The sequence below is a fragment of the Lissotriton helveticus genome, chromosome 2_1 (genome assembly GCF_964261635.1).
Source record: "Lissotriton helveticus chromosome 2_1, aLisHel1.1, whole genome shotgun sequence".
Taxonomy (NCBI): Eukaryota; Metazoa; Chordata; class Amphibia; order Caudata; family Salamandridae; genus Lissotriton; species Lissotriton helveticus.
Genome location: NC_136059.1, coordinates 1,394,360,743 through 1,394,383,522, shown reverse-complemented (window position 1 = coordinate 1,394,383,522; position 22,780 = coordinate 1,394,360,743). Strand labels below are relative to the sequence as shown.

At 43.7% G+C, this 22,780-nt stretch overlaps 1 protein-coding gene across 1 annotated transcript in view; it reads right to left on the bottom strand.

The window, feature by feature from the left end:
- PIGG (phosphatidylinositol glycan anchor biosynthesis class G (EMM blood group)) overlaps positions 1-22,780 on the bottom strand; it is an 809,046-nt gene that overhangs the window by 343,869 nt on the left and 442,397 nt on the right. The gene's annotated exons all lie outside the window — the stretch shown is intronic.

Genomic DNA, 22,780 nt, shown 5'->3' with positions numbered 1-22,780 from the left:
TTTTGTTACCGCCGAGCAGGGAGGCAGGGAAGGGGGGTTGGTGGCAGGTATGTTGGGTCTGTGGGGAAGGGGGGTGTGGTTTGCATTGGAGTTATGATTTTGGTATTGTTTTTAATTCAGGTATGTCATATTCAATGGGTTTTGTTTTTGTCATGTTTTGCACCTGTACACACTATTGCTCACCTCTCCACTCTTATGCTCCATTCATCTGTTACTGTGGTAAGGGGCATCCACCTGGACTATTCCCAGCCATGCTTGACTATCTGACACCCCTCGATTCCCATAAGACAGATGTGATGACACAAGGACTGACACTTAATTTGGCCACTTGGAATGTTAACGGATTGGGTGACAAAATTAAGCGGGGCATTGTGTTGCAGTACGTCAAGCGTAAGGAGCTTGATCTGGTCCTATTGCAGGAGACACACCTGATTGGGAACTCCTTTGGTGCCCTGAACAGGAAAGGATATAAAATGGTGGTCCACTCCGGCTTTACCTCGGGCTCCAGAGGGGTGGGGGTTTTGCTTCGGAGGGGTTGTCCCTACATCATCCACAACACCTGGCCCGATCCCCAGGGCAGATACGCGGCAGTTTCGGGCTCCTGGGAAGGACGGGATGTTAACGTCGTCTCTGTTTATGCACCCCCCGGTCTGCAGCGCCCAACGCTACATGACTTAGGAACCCTGCTACTAGACCTGCCACTTGGGGTGTTGGTGTTGGGGGGGATTTCAATCTCACGATGGAGAGTTCTCTCGACCGTTTACCTCCCGAGGAGGAGTCATCGAGAGGGTCGCACCTGTTGGAGTTTGTGAACGCTCTGGGGGTTGTGGATGTCTGGCAGTGGTTCAACCCGTCGTATTCCCGCTTTACGTTCCAATCGGGGTGCACGGTAGTCAGTCGAGGATAGACTATGTCTTTACTCATGCACAAGACATTAAACTTTTCAAGAGGTCCAGTTGCCTGTTTTCAAAAGCAATGGGTTTTAAGTATACGGGAATTATTGCCGCTCAAGCAATATTAACGTAGTAATCAATGCTTAATGACAAGATCAGTTTGTGGTGCTAGCAGGGAGGGGAGACCCTTAAAACCCCTCAAATTTTGTGTGAAACAAGTCACACAAACACAAGTAAAACACAAAGTCCTGCGCACTCCAGACAAATTTGCACACAATGTGTTAAGTAAATGGAATGGCAAAGAAAAATATGTCCCACGTCGGTTCTGGAGTTAGTGTTCTCCCTTTTAATAGGTCATCAAGTTATAATACACAGCCAGCCGACACGTGTTTCGTTGTAGACATACAACAATTTCTACAACTCTTCAGGGCTCAATGGCTGAATCCAAGGTAGGAAAGGCCCAGTTCCGGTGATAATTCCAACCCGGAAGGGCAACCAAGTTCAATTTCAATGAAATGTAAATGAATGTGGATAGCGACCCAATATCAAGCCAATATCTTGTGACTACTATATTCGTAGCGGAACGCCAGATTGCATAAGCATTAGGAAAGGCAAAAGTATCATGCCTGTGCCTCACGTATGGTATAGCAAGGAGTCAAAAAGAATGCCGGTAGGGTGTCCGGGATCAACACGGGTGCATGTCAGTTTCAATTAATGCGGCTGAATCGCCCTCGCTACTCTGGCGTCCTAGTCCGGAACTAAGTTGCCTGGCCCATGGGATCTCTGACCACTCTCCTGTCCTGGCGACTCTGGGTTCTTGCTGTGGGGGGCGCCCCCACTCCATTTCCGTGCACCTGTGGGCATGAACAATTCCGCACATTAGAAACACTCTCCGCAAAGACACTGAATATTATTTTTCTGAAAATATCAGTTCAGTCGTCTCTGCAGTGACACTGTGGGGGGCCTTCGGGCGGTCATAAAGGGCAGGGCTTTATCACTCATGGTGGGCCACAGGGCGGAGAGAACCAGGAGAGTATTGGAATTAGAGGCCGAGGTCTCGTGATTGAAAGAGTCGGTGGCCCGGGATTCTGACCCCGCCACAGCTTTGCACTTACGAGCCAGGACTATCCACAGCTTCTCTACGAAGACGTTGCGGTGCGCTCGCTAGACTCCCGACACAGGATCTTTGAGCAGGGTGAACGGACAGGTAAACTCCTGTCATGGCTTGAACGCTGGGAACAGGCTGCTAGATGGGTCCGCGTGATAGCAAATCCGGAGAGTACCCGTTATTACCGACCCTCAACAAATAGCTGACATATTTGCCAGCTACTATGAGGAGGTATACACTAGCTCCCTCACGTCTCAGGCCTCACTGTCTGCTGACCTCTTGGTTACGCTCGATATTCCCACCATTTCCCTGCAAGACAGAGAGACCATGGAGGCGGACATCACAGTTACAGAGGTTCAAAAGGCTATACAAGACGTTCGCTCCAGGAAGGCTATGGGCCCCAACGGGCTTCCCATTGAGCTCTTCAAGCCCATGTCAACTCTATTGGCACCTCACCTGTTAAATCTTTACACTGAATGCTTCGAATCAGGAGTCCTCCCCGCAGAGGTTCGCACTGCAGCGATTGTGGTCATCCACAAACAGAACAAGCCTGTTGAGGAGTGCAAATTGTATCGCCCCATATCCCTTTTGACGGTTGAGGCTAAAATCCTGGCCAAACTCCTCGCAAATCGTCTCCTCCACTATATCATTGACCTGGTCCACCCAGATCAATCCGGGTATATGCCGGGAAGAAACACGGCCCGGAATTTGCGTCGTGTGCATGGGGTCCTCGGCATGCTCCACACCATAGAGGAAGACATGATTCTCTTGTTGTTGGATGCCTCTATGGCTTTTGACATAATCGAATGGGACTTTCTTTTTGCCGTTCTGGCTCGTCTGGTGTTCGGGCCCAAATGAATCCGTTGGATCCGGCTATTGTACACTCAACCTACGGCTCAAGTTGTCGTTAATAATCATTGCTCCGCCACTTTTTCGCTCCATCGGGGCACGAGGCAAGGCTGCCCCTTGTCACCGCTACTCTTCGGCTTTGTCTTGGAACCACTCGCGGTATGGGTTCGAGGTGATCCGGGGATAAGGGGGTTTAAGTGGACGCCATACCACGAGGAACGTATCTCACCGACGATATCCTTTTATATTTGGTTTCCCCCGCGCGGTCGCTGCGACGGGTGCTCCGCATTTTTCACATTTTCACCGCCCACTCTGTATATCAGATAAATTGGTAAAGTCCCAGATGTATGCGCTGTGGGTCCTCCCCCGGCGAGTCCTCGGGGCTTTGATATCCCGGTGGCCCCTCAGGGTTTTCGGTACCTGGGTCTTTTTGTCACTCCTGACCCGATCTCTTTTTCAAACACAATCTACTCGGGCCCCTCCAATGTTTCAAGTCCGACGCGGTATACTGGCGCTCTCTCCCCCACACTCTTCTTGGACACGCGTCCCTGTTCAAAATGTTAGCACTTCCACGTTTTCTCTATGCCCTACAGAATACCCCATCCCGATCCCAGATTCTTACTTTTCCCAAATTGACGGTGTATTGCGGGGACGGCTGTGGGAGGGCTGTACGCCACTTGTTGCCATGAACAAGTTTACCATGAGCTGTTATGACGAGGGAATCAGTCTACCTGATCTCAGATTATATTATCAGGCGTCCCAGTTGAATGTAGTCAATCGCTGGGTGTTTGAACCCCATGATGAGCCTAATTTCCGCACGGATCATTGGCTCCTGGGACGAGGCGGTTATAACAAAGCACTCTACACCAACCCCCGTAAACTTAAGTTAACAGGCCCCACGCGCGCACGGTTGAGATTTGGCATGACGATACCAAAAGGTTGGGCTGGCACAAGCGCCTGACGAAAGCGACCCCCTTGTGGGGACCCGATATTTTAGGTCATCTCAGTACTTGTCCAGGGTTCGACAAATGGGATCTAATCGGAATCTCCACGGTTAGAGACATCTGGGTTAAGAGGAGGCTAGCATCCTTTCAGGACCTCCAAGCTAAATACCAATTGGCTCCTTCCGAGACGTTTAGGTACTTGCAGATTCAACACGCTCTGACCTCCGCCCTGCCGAGTGAGGGCTCCCTCCCTGACTCGTCTCTTCTGGAAGACCGTCTGTTGTTGGTTCCCATGGACCGAAAGGCCATCTCGCTTACCTACAAGAGACTGGTCACAACCGTGCTGACCCGATGATGAAACTGAGTGAGAGGTGGGAGGGGGATCTGGGAGTGATGGAGGATGACATGTGGCGAGACGCTCTAGCTTCATCCCGAGAAATAGCCATCCCCATGCACATGCGGCTTCTCCAATTCAAGATGCTCCATCGAACATATTTTGATGCCAAACTTTTGTTCAAATTAGGTAGACGCCCCGATAAGCTCGGTCTCCGACACTGCAATCAGAGGATACTTTTCTACATATCTTATGGGACTGCCCACATATTCAGGACTACTGGGTGACAATTGCTCGCCAACTTGAGAGGGCGGGAGGCAAATCCCTGGGGTTATCTCCCCAACTATGCTTACTCAATATCTGGGGGGCGTCCGACCTCACACATGCTGAACAGACATGGGCCTCTATGGGCTTCATCATCGCGAAAAGGAATATTGCACAACACTGGGGGAATGCGACGGTCCCACGCCTGGTCAACTGGGCAAAGGACATGGACACCGCCATGGTTGCTGAAAAGTCAGTGTTGAAGGGACGGGGTTGCCCCAAGAACTGGGATCGGAAGTGGGGGAGGTGGAATAAGTACTGAGGGGACATCGGCATTTCCCCGACGGCGGAGCTTCATAGAGAACGACGAACACTGATGGCCCAGTTGATGGCAGAGGTGCTGGCCTCGCCCCCTTAGGTGTGGCGTTCTTGTTCTCTCCAGTCCCAGCTGCCTGTTGCTATCTGTTTGTATTGTATGGGTATCCTGGTTTATTATTGTTGCTGGGGAACTGTATGAGCATATTGTTCTGCGTGCGTCCCTATTCCACCACGGGTTGAATGGCATTATGATACTGAATGTATGTATTGGAGGGGGTATTTCTTACAGTGACTTGACTTTGTATGTAAGGTCTTGGTTTGCGTTAAAATGCAATAAAAAGTTTATAAAAAAAGAAAAAAAACTTGGATTTTGTTCAAACTTGCTACTAGCTGCCTGTGCTTTTAATAGGTCTTCTCTTGCTTTTGGCAAACTGATAACAGTTTACTTTGAAAGTCGTATTTAACCAGGTTTCTTTAGTATCCGGTACTGTGATCTTTACTGAACTACAAGACTGGGTTACATCATTTGAACGGAAACAGAGGTTATGAAATGCATCTGTTCTTTGTCTGGCTGTTGTGGGGTTACACATGCTATTTTATAACCAGTTCCAACAGACATTTGAGAATCAGAATTCTTGCTCAGCAAGCAGAGTAGGGTATCATTCTCCTTTTGCAATGCTGACAGACATTTACTCTGGGTCAGAACAGCAGATTAAGTCTCTCTGTCAATAACTTTATTTCGGCCGTTGCGACCATAAAAGTATCACATGCATTCAGTACAATACAGACATAGTACAACATTACAATTTAAAATGGTAATCTGGAATGACATGAAGATTTTTCCTTTGAGAGTCCAGACTTCCTAATACTCTGAGGGAGTAAAGAAGTCCACGAAAGTGTGTGTGTATTGAGTATAAAAAATTAATACCCATCATGCAAAGCAGGTACCTAGAATTGATCAAATCAGCTTTATCATCAGTTATCAAATCAACGCCTTAAAAGTGCCAGAGCCTAAAGTGCAAAGAGACCAAAATTTGATTACAAATTTCCGAAAGCTAGTTCAGCTCAGACCATCCAATGCAAATAATAAAACAGAGTTTAAAAAAGTAATAAAAACAGTTAAGATTATATCAAAGAACTGTTATGGCAAACGTCTATATACTGTAAGATTTAACGGCATGACCCGTCAGGCGTGTACAGTTCTAAGAATAGTTCAAAGCCAATCAAATACATGTGTAAAATCCTTTAAGAATATTAAAAAACATAAGGGTTACATCAATTACATGGTCAATGCATACCTCCTACTGATCCACATTTTGCGTAGAAATTTAGCAACAGCACAGACAATTAGTATGCTAGAATCAGATGTTAGGATACGCATCACTGTGACAGCGTGTGCCTAGCTGTCTAAAAACAGGAGCTTTCCAACTAGATCTCAAATAGTGATACCTAGGACACGCAAAAAGGATGTGACTGATGGACGCCACTGCAAGAGAGCAGCCTGGACAGAGCTGGGATCTGGAAGAAGGCTGGCACCAGGAGGCAACAAAATTGATAACAGGAAGGGAACCAAATCTAAATTGCATGTAGAGTTTCCTATCCTGGGGATTTGTGATTACCTCCAAATATTGCTTGAAGAAGCCTTCCATCTTGAACTCCATAAAATCAAGTTTCAAGCGATCCCCAGATGGATGAAAAATGAGGGATTGCGCCACCCAGTCCCAGTAATATTTCTTGAACTAGGCTTTCGTTGGAAGAGATTCTGAAGTATCGGTATCCCATGAGCCTCCCATCCCTAAGTGGACAACAATGATTTCACCCTGTGTCAGAGTGGAGCACTTTAAAAGTCTAGTAGGAAAGATAGAATAAACCGACATAAAGTTGTTAAAAAAAAAAAAAAAAAAGGCGTTAAGTCTTGTATAGGTCTCTTTATGTTAAAAATGCTATGTAGAGATAGACACGACCACCCAATAGGCACTCGAAGGGCCTAGGTTGGGCCTAAGGAAGCTGGTTGGGTTTTCCAGGGAGGGGGGGGGGGAAGGGTAGGAGTGTAGGGAAGGGGGATGGGTTAGGTTCAGAGGGACATGCGGGGGGGGGGGAACACATATTTTTTTTCTCATAAGCCACCTTTTCACCTGGGTGATGGAAAGAAGGGAGAGGCTCTGGGATGGTGGAGGGTAGTGCAACGGTGGTAACTTGGATGTCTTGGAATGTAAATGGTCTACGGGTTAAATCCAGAAGAGACAGGATTATGACATATCTGAGAGATCTCTCAGTGCATATTATGATTTTGCAGGAGACCCATTTAACAGAGGAGGAGGGTAAGACATTTATTGGACCACAGCGATGGTTAAAACATGTTTTTTATACACCACAAGTGGCGGTAACTAAAGGTATTGCAGTATTGGTTAGGCGAGGGTTCGATTGTGTTGTTGTCGGTAAGGTAGCAGATGTTAAAGGTAGGTGGTTGATCGTGAATTTGAAGATAAACGGTCTTATGTATAATATTATAGGTTACTACGGCCCTAATCAAGATGATGTAGGCCCCCTTGATGAGTTAATTAAGGAAATGATGGGTCTTACAGGTTTCTTTATTCTTGCTGGCGATTTTAATACGGTGCTTGACAAAAAATTAGATAGGTCAGACAACAGTAGGGCTCTGGCTAACTGTAAAATGTCATTGAGAGTCAAGGGTTTGCTAGACCAGTTTGGTCTTTACGATGTATGGAGACAGAGGTCGGGGCAGGTATTAGGGTACATGTATTATAATAAAAAATACAACCATAGATCTCGGATTGACTACTTTCTAATAGACCTTAGACTTAAGGACAGAGTGAAACAGATTATGCACGTGGGGGTCCATCTATCAGATCATTCAGCGGTTATTTTGGAACTCAGGATAGGAACTGTTGATTTGGGTTCAGTCTGGAGGTTGGATCGTACTGTTCTGTATGATCATGAGGCTATGGAGATCCTCAGGCAGGAAGTTGACGTATTTGTTGAGCAGAACGTGGGTTCAGCAAGGATAGATATTGTATGGGAGGTGGCAAAGGCATTCCTTCGTGGTAGGTTGGGAGCTATGGGTGCTAGGAGAAGAAGAGCGTATTATAATACAGTAGAGTTTTTAGAGAAGGAAATCCGGCAGAAGGAGGCAGTAGTGGTAAACACTGAGAATATCTTGATAAAGGAAAAAACCGTTCAAGAATTGGAACAATTGAAAGAGGAGATAGCTACAGTAGTTAATAACAGGGTGAAAGAAAGATGGGAGGCCGTTAATTTGGCGCACTTTGAGTATGGAGAAGGCTCGAGTAAACTATTAGCTTGGAAAGCAAGGAAAGACCGGATCAGAAACACGATTAAAGAAGTGAAAGAGAGAGAGTCAGGCCGTTTAGTTACAGACACTAAAGATATTGTTGCCGCCTTTCATAGTTATTTTGATGAGGTTTATAGGGAAGTTCTAGTCCCAGACAAGCATGAGATAGAAAAGTGGATAAAAGCGCTAGACCCATTGACAGAAGAGCTTCAAGAGTTTTTGAATCAGGAGATCAGACAGGTGGAAGTAGAGGAGGCTATTAAGCAGGCCAAGAAAGGGAAAGCACCAGGTCTGGATGGGCTTCCTGTTGAGGTCTATAAGGTCTTGGGTGGGAGTCTGGCACCATTAATAACAATGCTCTTTAACAAGATTTTTGTAGGAAAGGCGGCTCTTCCCGCCTCATGGAACGAGGCGAACATCATAGTTATTCCTAAACCTGGGAAATCACAAAAAATATGCACTCGTACAGGCCTATATCGCTGTTAAACAGCAACTATAAGTTGTTTGCTAAAATTATGGCAGACAGGCTTGGCAGAGTAATTCCCTATTTCATTCATGAAGACCAGAAAGGGTTTATCAAGGGCAGATATTTAAAAGAGTTAACCTTCTCTCTAATAGCTAGCATTGATGTGGCTGCTACACATAATCTCCCATTGGCGGTAGTTGCTCTCGACGCCGCTAAGGCGTTCGATCGTGTCAACTGGGAGTTCCTGAAGGCCTTAATAACACACTTGAGGCTGGGGGTTAATTATGGTACGGTTTTGGCTCAAATATATCAGTCACCTATCTCGAGAGTTCTAGTAAATGAGGTATTAACTAAGCCAATAAAGGTAATGAGAGGTACTAGGCAGGGATTCCCTTTATCCCCTCTCCTGTTCGATTTATATATTGAACCGTTAGCTTGTAGAATTAGACAGGCAGACATGATTTCCCCCTTTGAGTTTCAGGGATGGGCCAGAAAGATCGGGCTGTATGCAGACGACATAGTTATTTTATCATCAAATCTGCATCAAACCTTGGACTCCATAGACTCTATAACGAGGAAATTTGGCAAAGTTTCAGGATATCAGTTAAACGTAGATAAAACAGAAATTATGTCTTGGAATTTGGCAACAGAAGATATAGTGTGCAAAAAAGAAATAAGATATCTAGGGGTTCAAATTACTCAAGACATAAAGGATCTTACTAAAGTAAACTTTGCTAAAGTTAGGAAGGAAATTTCCTCGGATATGAAGGGCTGGGCCCATCTGCCTTTAACAATGTACGGTCGTGTAAGTTTGGTGAAGATGATGGCGCTACCTAAGATAACCTTCTTATTTGATGCGCTTCCTCTTATGTTTAAGAAAGAGGGTTTTTCGAGACTGCAGAGTGAAATTGGGTCTTTTATGTGGGCATCTAAGGGATCGCGCCTATCTTGGAAGAAAATCAGGAGAAGACTTTTGAAAGGAGGTTTGGCCGCGCCAGATTTCCAGATATACTCTTGGGCTTTTTTGCTTAAAAACTGCAGAATGCTTCTGGGCACGCCAGGAAGCTCGGTTATTGGTGAACTTTTGTCTGCATTGCTGAGAGTAGAGAGTTGAGAATATAAGACAGAATGGATTTATGTATACATTTTCTGACCCAAAGTACTTTAAAAAAAGTAAGATTAAAAGTTTTGAAAGATCTGGCGATGGTCTGGTATAGAATTAGGAGGGCCACTAAAATACCATATTTTAGTGTAAGAGCACCGATATGGGAATCACCAGGTGCCCCGAGTTGGGCTGAGGATGCGTTGGAAAAGACATTAAAATCAGAGGGACCTCAGAAATGGGGAGATTTGTTTTCAGATCGCAGTTTATTACCGTGGAGATATTGTGAACAAGAGTGGGGCTGTATTTTTTCGAAATTTAAATATCTTCAGATACAAAGCTGGGCAGCTGGGAAAGAACATTTAATTGGGCTATATAACGAGTTTGAAGAGAAGCTGGCATCGGAGGTTCCGATTAAAAAAGAAGTGGCGATGTGGTACTGGGCAATAGTTGAAATGGAGGATGGACCGTTTACACTGCCGGAGAGCCTGTGGGGAGAGTGCTTGCCGAGGACCGCCACAAAAGACCAATGGCAAGTAACTATGTTGATTCTTTACAAGGTGGTAAAACCTGCGAATTTAAGAAGGAACCACTTGTTTACTCTCCACAGGGCGTATTGGTCTCCAAAAAAATTAGCGAAATTCAAAGATGGTGGAATTGTGAGATGCCCTAAATGCAGCAGCCCAAATGAGGATGATATGCATATGTTTGTTACATGCCCGGCGATAAAAGTCTTTCTGGGGTGATGTGAGTAAATGCTTGTCAACTGCATTGGCCCAACATATCGAGGTAAGCCCTGAACTTGTTATCACGGGAAGAGCAGATCTACAAGGTAAGGGCATTGATGACAAAGTAAAATTGGTGTTCTATGCTATATTGTTGGCCCGGAGGGAAATCTGCAAGCTTTGGGTCTCTGTTGAGCCTCCGTCAGAACTGTCCTGGATAAGATCTATGAGGGCTGTAGCAAAGTTGGATATGGTCGGCCAGCATAAGATGAGATATAGATTCTGGACTCCTTTTCTAAATTGTTATGGGTGAAGGTTATGGGAAACTGGTGAAGGCAAGGGTGGAAGAAAGTCCTATGATTAAGTCTCTCCGAAATCTTGGTGGAAATATCTCTCATGTAGGCCGGTTTAAGGGAGTGTACTCCCTCCCAAGAGAGCAAAATTTCCTATTATATGAGATGAAACCACCCTAGGGTGCCATCGTAAGAGAAAAGGGTGAGGAGGGGCAAATGAGGACAAAAAAACCCCAATGATTTCACCCTAGCTAGCCAGCCAATTTTCTTATAACGGTCCAACGCATAGACCTCGTCCAAAGCAGCAACATATTGGTGCAGCTCAGGGGTGGTTTTTAAACATAGCCAAAAGAGCAGAGGGCGTAGCTGTGCTTTTTGTACAATCGAAAATCTGCCCATGTCAAATCTCAGCGGTTGCAGGGGGGTACTCTGTGGGAGGGAGCAAAGTGATCTAAAGACTTTATTTTCGGTCACGAAGAGTGAATCCAGCTTTTCAAACCCCCAGAGTTCCGCCCCATAGAGAGCAGCTCCCACTGCTTTGTAATCATAAATGCATAGTAGGGTGGCCAATTGGTTTGTTCGATGAAATCTTCTGCTCTTTGATCAGAGCCCCTGAAATATGCCTTAGCTGGAGGTTCTGCCTCTTAACATGTCTCCAGGAATGGTCGTCAGAGAGAGTGACACACAGATAGTCAAAGGTACTCACTCTCTATAAGGTTTCCCCTCTAGAAACAACTTTCCCTTAAAGGATCAGTGAGGATTATTCATGAAGAGCCTGGTCTTTGCAGTTATTATCTCAAGACCTCTTAGCGTGTAAAAGGACTAAATTTTCATAAGAAGTGCTTGGGCAAAGATCTTTTGGGCACTGTCGATAAAGTTAATGGGTCTGTAATTCGAAGGCAGTGAGCGATCAACCTTCTTAAACACTGGTATTACCTCAGCCCCTTTCCTTGAGGACGGAATTGCAGACCCAGCGGCTATTTCGTTGGCCAGGGCCAGAACATACAATGACCAATTCTCAACGTGTCTGAGAAATAAGTCTGGTCCGGGAGCTTTAGATCTAATAATTGCATTAATACTGGATCTTAGTTCATTAGATTGGACCGAACTGTACTTTTCCAATCCCTCTTCAGGCGGTGCGAACAAACTGACCTACACCGCGACATAGAATAAGTATCCTCATTCTGAGGTTAGTATCCCCGCCTTTTCTCATTATCTTAGTGAAAAGGGCACTGGTCATCGACTATATTGTAATGTAATCCAGTGAATGGGATAATCCAGTGAATGGGATAATACTATATGGATGTGAACAATGAAATGCATGTACAGCATTTGAAAACAATGGGTTAATAAGAACTTGTATAGATAGAGCTGAGTAATTTGTTGTAAACTGGCCTAGGGCAATATAATTTGAAAATCTTGCCAAAATAGTGATACTAATACCTGTATTGATTAATAATTTTCTCATACACAGCATGGATATCTGCTGACTGAATGAGATGACCCCAAATGAAATTGTCCTGATGAAGGTGTAACCACATTAATGGTCTGATACACCGAAACGCGTCGACGCTTTTTTCTTGTATGAAATTCAAGCCTCTGGGATTCTGGATATTTGGCACATTGTAATACCAGAAATCTCTACATATCTTTTTGAAGGTGGTTGAATTGAATTATCCGTTGAAATATTTGGTATTTCCTCTGTATGTGGGGTTTCTCCTTTCTTCTTTTTTCTTTCTTTATCTTTTTTATCTTTTTTTCCTAAAGATGAAAAGTGTATTGCCTATGTAGAAAAATGTGTATTTTCCAAATGACTGTGCTGTATAATTTAATATAATTGTGTCCAACCGTTTTTTAATTTTAATTTAAATTTTATTGGATATTGTGGTGTGTCGTTGTATATGAAATCTGTTCAGTACATTTTATGTTTTCAGTATAATTTATTTCATACTGAAATTTTATTCAAAATATATGCCTTTTATAATAAAAAACTATGAACGTTACAAACTAGTCTGTGATCAGTGATCCCGACATTATTTCCATTGTAATTATATACTGCTTGCGAGTGTTATAGGATTAACCTGTCCAGGGATCTTCCTTTGACTTTAGATTATTCATGAAGAGCCTGGTCTTTGCAGTTATTATCTCAAGACCTCTTAGCGTGTAAAAGGACTCAATTTTCATAAGAAGTGCTTGGGCAAAGATCTTTTGGGCACTGTCGATAAAGTTAATGGGTCTGTAATTCGAAGGCAGTGAGCGATCAACCTTCTTAAACACTGGTATTACCTCAGCCCCTTTCCTTGAGGACGGAATTGCAGACCCAGCGGCTATTTCGTTGGCCAGGGCCAGAACATACAATGACCAATTCTCAACGTGTCTGAGAAATAAGTCGCCAGGAATGGCGTCTGGTCCGGGAGCTTTAGATCTAATAATTGCATTAATACTGGATCTTATTTCAGTTAGGGTGAAAAACCCATCAATCTCAGGACAATCAAACAACTGTTGGGTCATCGTTAGCATAGACAGGCTCCCCAGTATACAGAGATGAGAAATGACGATGACAATCCTCACCAGCATTATTATTGTCAGGTGTCTGGGACCTATTTTCCTCTCCCCTAGTGACTAAAAGCCAAAAACATTATGTATCTTTTTTACCACAAGCATCAGTGACCAAGGCTCCACTTCAGAGTCCTTTTTGGCCTTAGAAATCGATTTCTTGTAGGATCGCCTGGTTTCCCTCACTTGGATCACATTATTTGAACCTAGTGCAGTGACCAGTTGGCTTCTAATGTTCCCGCACTCTTGCGTGTACCAATCAAAATGTTATTGTGGGCACTTTTTCACCCCCTGTGGGAGTCTTTGAATTTTAAAATAAGCAGCCAACAAGTTATGAAAGGTAGTGTGACAGTCAACAATCTTGGCGAGATCACCCAGAGGTTCAAGCAGACTGAGCATCAGACTGGAGCTAGCCTCCAAGTTGCTGTTAATTGGGTCTAACTTCTCCGGGTCCATTGCTACAAGTGCCCATTTAAGTCGCCTATTATCGTTGGTGGAATGAACCACCCTGGTGACAAGAGTAGTAACAATGGTATTTAGGCATCTAGCCCAAGGAGAGATTAGAGTTAGCATGGGGATTGTGATCGCTGTCCGTAGTGGACCCTACAACCATGTCAATAACTTTGGGCCATAGTCTTAAATCTATAAAAAAAGAATCAATTTGGCTCATATTGGTGCTCCGATTAAAAGTATTTGCTCCTGACTTATCAGAATTGGTTCGCCCATTGGTAGCCCTCAAACCAAAGAGCTGCAGAGCCGTTTGAGACTATTTCTTATTAGGAGTAAGGTCCAAAGGGGGAATAAGCCATAACTCCTCCTCCTCCCTACTACCACACCTGTCCTCCTGCCCGAGTGATTCGAAGGTGACATTGAAATCTTCTGCGACTATTAATGGTAATTGGGTATTTCTAGTATATAAAAGGTTCTCCAAATCCTGGAGGGTGGATGGTGTGCTTCCTGCTTTTGTCCCTCTGGCGTACATGTTAAAAAGATCCACCCCCAACCCATCCTCTGCCCTTATCTGGACAGTTAGTATATCTGGACTGTTAGACTTGAGTTCTTTGACAGAACAGTGAATATCAATTTTGATTAGAATCAATAAACCTCCAGCTGGGCGTCCAGATTAGTTAGTGATAGCAGGGCGATGGTGTGTGATGTACACAGGGATAAAGATGGGCGAAGGGGGCCACGTTTCTTGTAGAATGCAGATGTCATGCTTTTCTACGTATTGGGTCCAATGGGCAAGTGCAAGTTTTGTTCTCACCCTGGCAACATTCCATGACAGTAGGGTGAGTTTGGTTGTGTGATCTCTATTACCTAAAACTACGGGGTTTACACCAACTCTCATAACTCCTCCCTGAGATCCAATCCGGAATCCTGCGGGATTGCCCCCCTCATTGTGGCCACTTGATGCGGTCAAGCACCCTTCGCCGGTCGTAGTGCACACAGCAGTGACTTAGAGGTAAGATTGAAGCATCAGCGTATGTGGTCTCAAGAGGAGAAGAGAATAGGGTGGAAGGATGTGATATAGAGCCTGATGACGAAGTTTGGTATGCAACTCAATCATTTGCATCGAGAATCGATATGGGGTTCTGCTGATGTGCTAGACTGTGAATAGGTGGCAACAGTGGGCGCGTTATTTATTTATTTATTTATTTAGTGTTTTCTATAGCGCGAACATGACCCTACATAGGGTGTCAGAGCGCTTTACAGGAGCATTTCAACATCCAAAACTTATATATTACACGACGTTACTGGTTTACGACATTTACAGTTCAGGAAAGCATATAAACATATATAATAGTCAACAGATAGATTACCATAAAGCCTCTTGAACTAAAAAAAAACAAACCACAACAAAACTTATATACAAGTCCATAAATGGAGAATGAGGTGCTTGCGTGAAATTTAAGACAACATGACAGGTTAATATACAGACGTTCAGATGTAAGGATTTAGGGGAGAAATTTCCCCATATAAAACGATTTTGCTTCCTTTTTGAATGCTGCGATGGATGGAATTCTTCTAATGTTGGGGGGAGGGCGTTCCAAATTCTCAGTGCTGCCTCTGAGAACGCTCGGTCATAAGTTCTTTTCTTACAGAAAGGAGCCGGTTTCAGTAGTAGTTCCGCTTTGCTCCTAGAGGATCGGGTCCCTCCCGAAAGCGTGAGTTTCTGAGCAAGGTAGACCGGAGTTTTGTTGTGTATTGCTTTATGAGTGATGCATGCCAGCTTGAAATGAATTTGTGCTTCGAAGGGCAGCCAGTTGAGAGCTTTCAAGTGAGGGGAGATATGGTCAAATTTTTGGGATCCCACTATAAGTCTTGTAGCTGCATTAAGACATTCTTTCAATGGGGCTGTTGAGATCTTGGGGAGCCCTGCCAAGGTAGTGCAACCATATTCGATCCTTGATATGACCAGTGCTTGAACTGCTGTTTTGAGGTCTGCGTTATTTAGAAATGGTTTTAGTTTTCGCAAGTAGCTTAAGTGGAACCTGGTGTTTTATGCCATTGAGTTGATATGTGCTGACATGTTCAGGCTTTTGTCCAGAATGATACCCAGTGATTTAGTCTAGTCAACAATCTTCGGAGTGCACTTTAGAGCAGTGATTAGGTTGGACCATTCTGCTATCATTATTTTGCTTTTCTGGGGTGTAATCAGTAGGAATTCAGTTTTCTGAGGATTTAGCTTCAGGTGGTTCTTGGTTAGCCATAGAAGGGTTCTCGTTAGCGCTTGGTTTATTGTCTTTATATCATCAGTCGAAGTGACCTTGATGTACAGCTGAGTGTCATCAGCATACATGTGGAAAGCAATTTTAACTTTTTGTAGTGTTTCCGTGAGAGGTTCTACGTATAGATTGAAAAGTGCCCGAGATAGCGTAGACCCTTGCGGAACTCCGAATGTATTATTGGTTGCGGTTGAAAGGGTTTGGTTGACAATTCATTTTTGCGATCTATTCTCAAGAAAGGAGCTAAACCAAGTTAGGACTGTACCCTCAATTCCCATTCTGTTTTTCAACCGATCAAGTATTTTGGCATGGTTCACCGTGTTGAATGCTGCCGACAGGTCCAACAAGATTAAGAGGCATGTTTCGTTCTGGTTGAGAGCCAGTAATGCGTCATCTATGTGTAGAATTGCAGTTTCAGTACTGTGGTTTGGACGGAAACGAGATTGGCAATCATTTACAGCTTGAAATCAGAGATGTGCAGACTCAGTTGTTGTTGGACACATTTTTCCAGAATTTTGGCTAACATGGGAATACTAGTTACAGGTCTGAAATTGTTTGGATCTAAGGGTTCTCTGTTGTTTTTTTAAGGAGAGGAATGACTTGCCCTGTTTTTAAGCAGGCCGGTATTTGGCCTTGTGATAATGAGGCATTTATGACCTTAGTCCAAGACGGGATTAGCAGGTGGTTTATGGAAGACCAGCACTTTGCTCGTAAGGGACCGTTATAGTGATTGTTAGGTTTAGTGGTCAACATGATTTTTGAAATGTCTAATTCACTGACCGGTTTAAATCCTGACCATCGGGCATTGTTTTTAGGTTTGACTAATTCTTGTTCATCCAGAACTTCATCCCACGTACCCTTCTCGTTTTCAATGTCTTCAGCTGCTTTTTTGAGTTCCCCCTCCAACGAGTTAGCTTTGTCTGTAAAGAAGACCGAGAAATCTTCGCTATTTAAGCTTGTTTTGGAAATGACTGGTGCCACTTTGGCCGATTCATTCGATTGTTCTTTAAGTAGATCGAATAATTTCCTAGGTCTATTTACAGCGCTATCCAAATCTTTCCTGAAGAATTATTTTTTTGATTTAATAATGCTTTTGTTATACGCTTTCCTAGATTGTCTCAGTAGGATTAGATGGGGCGAAGAAGGGTGTTGTCGCCATTTTCATTCTGATAGTCTCAGTGACCTTCGTTCTTTATTAAGGGCACCATCGAACCACAGGTTTTTGTCTTCGTCCGAGACCCTTTTCAGTTTTAGCGGGGCTATGTCTTCAATAATCCTGGACATTAATTTGTTATAATGCAGCGTGAAGTCATTGATTTCAATCATGCGCTTGGGTGGCTGCGAATCTATTTCACAGCGCGCTGCTACGCTTTCCATATTAATTCCTCGAATGTCCCTGGTCCATTTTTGGGGTTTAATAGCTTGGGAAGACGATTTAGTTTTTCTGAGGGGAATTTCGAATGCAATTATGTGGTGATCCTACCAATCGCAGGGTGTGATTACAATGTTCTCAATTGTTTTCTCTTTAGCTATCATCCAATCTAAGGTGGAGCCTTTGGAGTGGGTGGGGAGATGACAACCTTGGACTAAAGATTGCTCTTCCAGGAAGGTTTTAAAAAGGGTGATTTGATTGTCATGCTGATCCTCTCAATGAATATTAAAGTTTCCGAAGAAGATATCGTTAGACTGCAGATTAGAGTTAGTAGTAATGATTTCTATCATCTGGCCGATGAACTTGGTCTTTGTACCCGGAGGGTGGCAGAGTGCATGGAGTTTACAGTTCTGGTTATCTGCTGATCTTAAGGACATGCCTAGATATTCACAAGACTCTAAAGGATCAGCCTGTATTTTTGTGATGGAAATGTCAGATTTATGTATACAAGCGATGCTTCCCCCTTTCCGTTATTTCTATCCTGCCTCAAAATCTGGTAGTTCGGGGGGACTAACAGGTCTAAGCATGGCGAAGAAGAGTCATAAAGCCATGTTCAGTTAGAATGGATACGTCAATTTCATGGTTAAGTATGAGGTTGGCTGTGTCAGCCGTGTGTTTATTTGCTGAGCGACAGTTGAGTAGTATTCAGCAAATATGTTTCTGCGCATTGATAAAAGGTGGCATAGACTCTTCAGGCACTAATGACACTTTCTTAAGGTTGTTGGGTATTGTTCCTTCTATTGTTAGCCTGAGAAGTTCTACCAGCATTCGTTATGATAGTTTGGATATTGTTTTCGCCTATCTTAGTTTGAGAGGTAGGAGTGAGTTCATATGTAGACAGGATGGATAATATCTCACAATCTGTCAGATAGTTGAGTTGCGTGCGTGGGCGGTAAATTCTGTTAGAAAACGCCATTGGGGTGGAACGGTGTTTAACTTGAGGTTCAAGGGAGGAAGACTGAAAAACCTCCATTTTTGCAAGCCATTTTTCAGATAAGCACAGCAGGTTTTTCATATCTTTAATAGCGGTGAGCATGGCTTTGTAAGTCTTGCTAGATTGCGAGCTGAGATTTATAAAATCCCTACTTGTTTGTGGGGTTCTGTTCCTTTCGGGGTCTAATCTATGGGGTATGCTAGTGGGCTGTTGTGTGGGAGTCTCTCTTGGAAGTTTGCTTTGGTTACCTCAGCAGGATCTGAGCATGTTATTTTGTGCTTAGAAACAGATTTGTGACTCCCTTTGAGGTTCACAAGTGTCATTTCCACCCAGCTAACTGTTTCTATTAGCGGGTCGAGATCAGTGTTAGTGGTAGGATGGGAGCTCAAGTCAAGTGGTGAGGAAAATATTGCTAGGTGTATGTTATTGCCCCTGTCTTCTGCTTGGTTGGAATCATGACACAGATGTATGTATAATGTATATGTATAAATTATTTTATAGCGCGCTCCGTTACTGGAGAGTATCCTGGCGCGAGTAGAGGAGAGGTAGACAATCAGACATACAAGAAAAACTTAACTTACACTCTTGAACAGATGAGTTTTCAAATGCTTTTTAAAAACAGCCACTGAAGACATAGATCGTAGCTGGAGAGGGAGAGCATTCCAGGCCCGGGCCCCGATCACTGAGATCGATTGGCCACCAAGTCTTGCTCGTTTGAAGCGGGGAAGATACAGTTTGTGCAAGGTAGAGGATCTGAGGGGGCGTGCAGGAACATAGCTGGTGAATCTCTTCCTCAAATACAGGGGGCCTTGATCATGAGAAGCACGAAACGCAAGCACCAATGATTTAAATGTTCAACATTTGGTGAAATGACTTGAACTGCCAAAGCAAGATCCGTCTGCTGTGATTCTATAGCCTTGGCGGACTCCGTTTCATTATCACTCGAGTAATTGGCATCCTGACGTAACAATTGGGGTTCAATATTGGTGTTTAAGCCAACTAGCGCAAAAGCGCTACCATTTGCATTAGCCTGTGAGTTACTGGTTTCCTGATACAATGTTTGAGGTTCTTCATTAGTGTTTCGGCAAACAATCAATATAGTTTGACTACGTTGTTGAGATTCACTCTCCCTGCCGATTTCAGCCATAGCCGGTTGGTTCACCTGTGGGACGGTGATGGCTTGGGAATTTCTGTTTGGATGGATTCATTTTAATGTGGAGCTGCTGAGGACGTGATTTTTTCATATTGAGAAGAAGTTCTCAAAACGTTTCAGATCTTTATTGGCAGCTTGAATGAGAAACGTGCCATTTTGATAACACTTTATATTTAATGTTGCCCTAAGTTTTCTAGATGGTGTAATGAGCAACTTAGTTCCATAGGGAATGTTTTTTGATTCCTGTATTTTCAGTAAGTTATTTATTGTGTTTCTCCATTTGCCCGTTTTAGTAGCAAAGAAAAACAGTCGTTAATAATCGCGCCCTTTATTAAGTTAAAGGATGGGTCTAGAATGAGTGTTTCTGGATTAGTTCTAAGAAGGTTATGTTTAAAGGCTTTGGAGGCATTTTTAGAAATAATGGGAGGGTAAATTATAGAGTATGAGTTTGTTCCTTCCGGTTTTAGATGGTGACCTGACATGTTATAGAATAAAGAATTCAGATCTTAATATACTGAAACGTCCTAAGTTGACTGTGTCTGGAAACACGAACACAAGTGGGAGTCATCGAAATAGATGTACGAAGACTCCAGGACAGAATGTGGACCATCAAAAGAACCCCATCAAAAGCTATAAGGATTACACAGTGGTCTAAAGCCCTGATGATATTCCCCCAATGCAGAAGGGGATTGGAAACGCGTCGGCATGTCTTTAATCGTCTGCGAGGGACCAACATTGAATGGGACTCTAGTGAGGGTGTCATAATTGAAATATACCCCGAGAGCGAACTTTTATAAAAAAATCATTTTCCCCGCAGTCTGCCTGTCATAGTGCCACATAAAATTTGAATTTTGACAGGCAATTGTTGAAATTTTGGACTGGTGTAATTAATTGATGCAAATACAACAGTGTTTTGTCTTTGTTTTTGACGTTCTAATATGTTTTTGTAAAATGTTTTTCATGTAATTTTGAGTCGCACAATATACTGAATGAAATGTGTATTCCTTCTATGCATCAAGAGTGATGAATAGTTGTTTAAAATGAAGTTGAATCAATACAAATATGAAAGTAAAGTACTATGATTGTTTGCGTTGTATTTGGAATCTGCAGTATTAATTAGCAGTACTGAAATTGGTGGCCAGGTAACTTTTTTTGAAAAAATGGTGTAAGAATGAGGCAATATTCGCCTTGGTCAGGGGCGTCAGGTAGTGTACAGCAGTGTATAAAAGTCTTCAAAGGCCATGTTGATATCGAACTGTGCCTTACCTATTCCATGGGTCAATGTGTTTATTGAAAGACTAGGTAAGGGTGAGAGATCCGGCCGATCAGACGGGTCAAAAGTCTGACCGATTTGTCGGCATCTGTAGGTGTTCTCTGACTGTATGTCTTATAATCTATGACACAGAGGTGTTCAAGGAGCTCTGCACAGATAATCCAGGCCTCCTGCAGCCTCTCTGCTGCTTCAGCGTTCTCAAATTCAGCCTGTTCCAGCGGGCCCGGCCTGCACTCTAGTTGTGAGCCACCACATGACGCCTCTTATGGCCCCCACCATAGCAGAAATGGACGTACCCGTAACCACCACCTTGAATGCCTCCCACTCCACTAGAGAAAAGGAGGCCATACCCGAATCCTCAGAGAATTATGTGTCAATGTGAGCGGTAAGAGTGTCTTTGAATACAGCATCCTCTAGCAATGCGGGCTGCAAGCGCCATGCAGGGATCAGAACAGGAACCCAGCACCATGACAATGCTATTTCAAGTGGATTATGATTAGATATTGTATTCCCTGAATAGTTGGCATGGGTAATGTTAGATTGAGGATGTGAAGAGAATAGAAACCAGTCATGGCGGGAGTGTAATGTGTGTGGATGAGAATAAAACGAGTACTCCCTCATGCCCAGATTGTGGCTATGCCATATTTTTGAAAGGCTCCAACTCTCCGGCTACTGTCTTAGTATTTTCATCTGTCGTATGGGGACGTACGAGGCAAGGGGGATGTGAACAGTTTAGAGTCATGTCCAAATGTGCGTTAAAATCCCCACTCAATACCCAGAGGTATAGTGTCTAGCTCGCCAACACCACCAGCAGATGGGCCACGAACACATCCTGCTGTGTATTGGGTGCATAGATGCAGCCAAGTACAATCGGAGCCCCCTATAATTACCCCTTTAGCACTACATAGTTCCCCTGAGTATCAATTCTGGTATCCAAAGCTGCAAACAGGCACCCAGCCGAGAGCCATATCACAGCGCCCCTCGCAAATGCAGAGTAGGAGGTATGATACAATTGCCCTCTTCGTTTTTTACATATTTCATGAGCCTCTAGGACAGTAAGATGGGTCTCCTGCAATAATGGAATGTGTGTGTGTGGCGCCTCTGCTATTGGCTAGTATCTTATGCCGTTTATGCACAGAGCCCATACCCTGTACATTCCCCCCAACAGAAATAACAGTTATCACAATAGACCCCACATTACTTCCATTGGATGCAATAGAAGACTGAGTCCAACACTGAAATACATTACCCAATACTTAGTCTAGCAATATCATGTTGTTCGACCATACAATTAAAGAAACAATAACATATTAAAAACTGTTGTGCAATTGCCTTTGGGGTCCATGGCCCACCGCCTATGGGGAGCTTTCAGTTAATATAGGCGGTCCAATTGGAGAATGCCAGCGTCCCAGGCCTGGAACCTGGCAAAAAGTGAAATCAAAACACACCACACCAGAGGAAACTGCCATTTAAAAGGTAAATCATGCAGGCAGTTCAGCAGGAGGTTGTACATGGCAGTAAACACATTACCACAACGGTTCCCAAATTTTTGACTCCTGACGATCCCCATTGAGTCACCACTGGAAGCCAAGTACCCCAAGCAATTTGGATGATTTAAATTTCAAATATTAAAACAGTAATTAACACGTGTGCACACAAAACAAATACTCAAATTACTAAGGATTTTGGGGCCAGATGTATGACCATTTCATTTAGCGCCTCGCAATTGCGAGTGGCAAATTGTGAGTCGTTAAATGAAATGTACAACAGTGTGTTTAACACTGTTTGGGATTCCCAATGGGGTCGCAAATTATGAGGCTCATTAATTTTAAAGAGCCTCTTGCAATTTGCGTGCCCATTGGGAATGCCAGCCCTCCAAGGGATGGTGGCCTGCTGGGCTCAGCAGACCAACATGTCTGGGACTGCTTTTAAATTAAGCATTTAAAAAAAAAAATGCAGCTCATTTTCCATGCATTTATAAAAAATAAAAAAAAAAGAAAATGAAACTTTTTCATTTCATTTTTTAAGGGCAGGCAGTGGTCCCTGGGATTACTGCCTGCCCTTAAAAAATAATTGTGCATGCATTTGCAAAGGGGA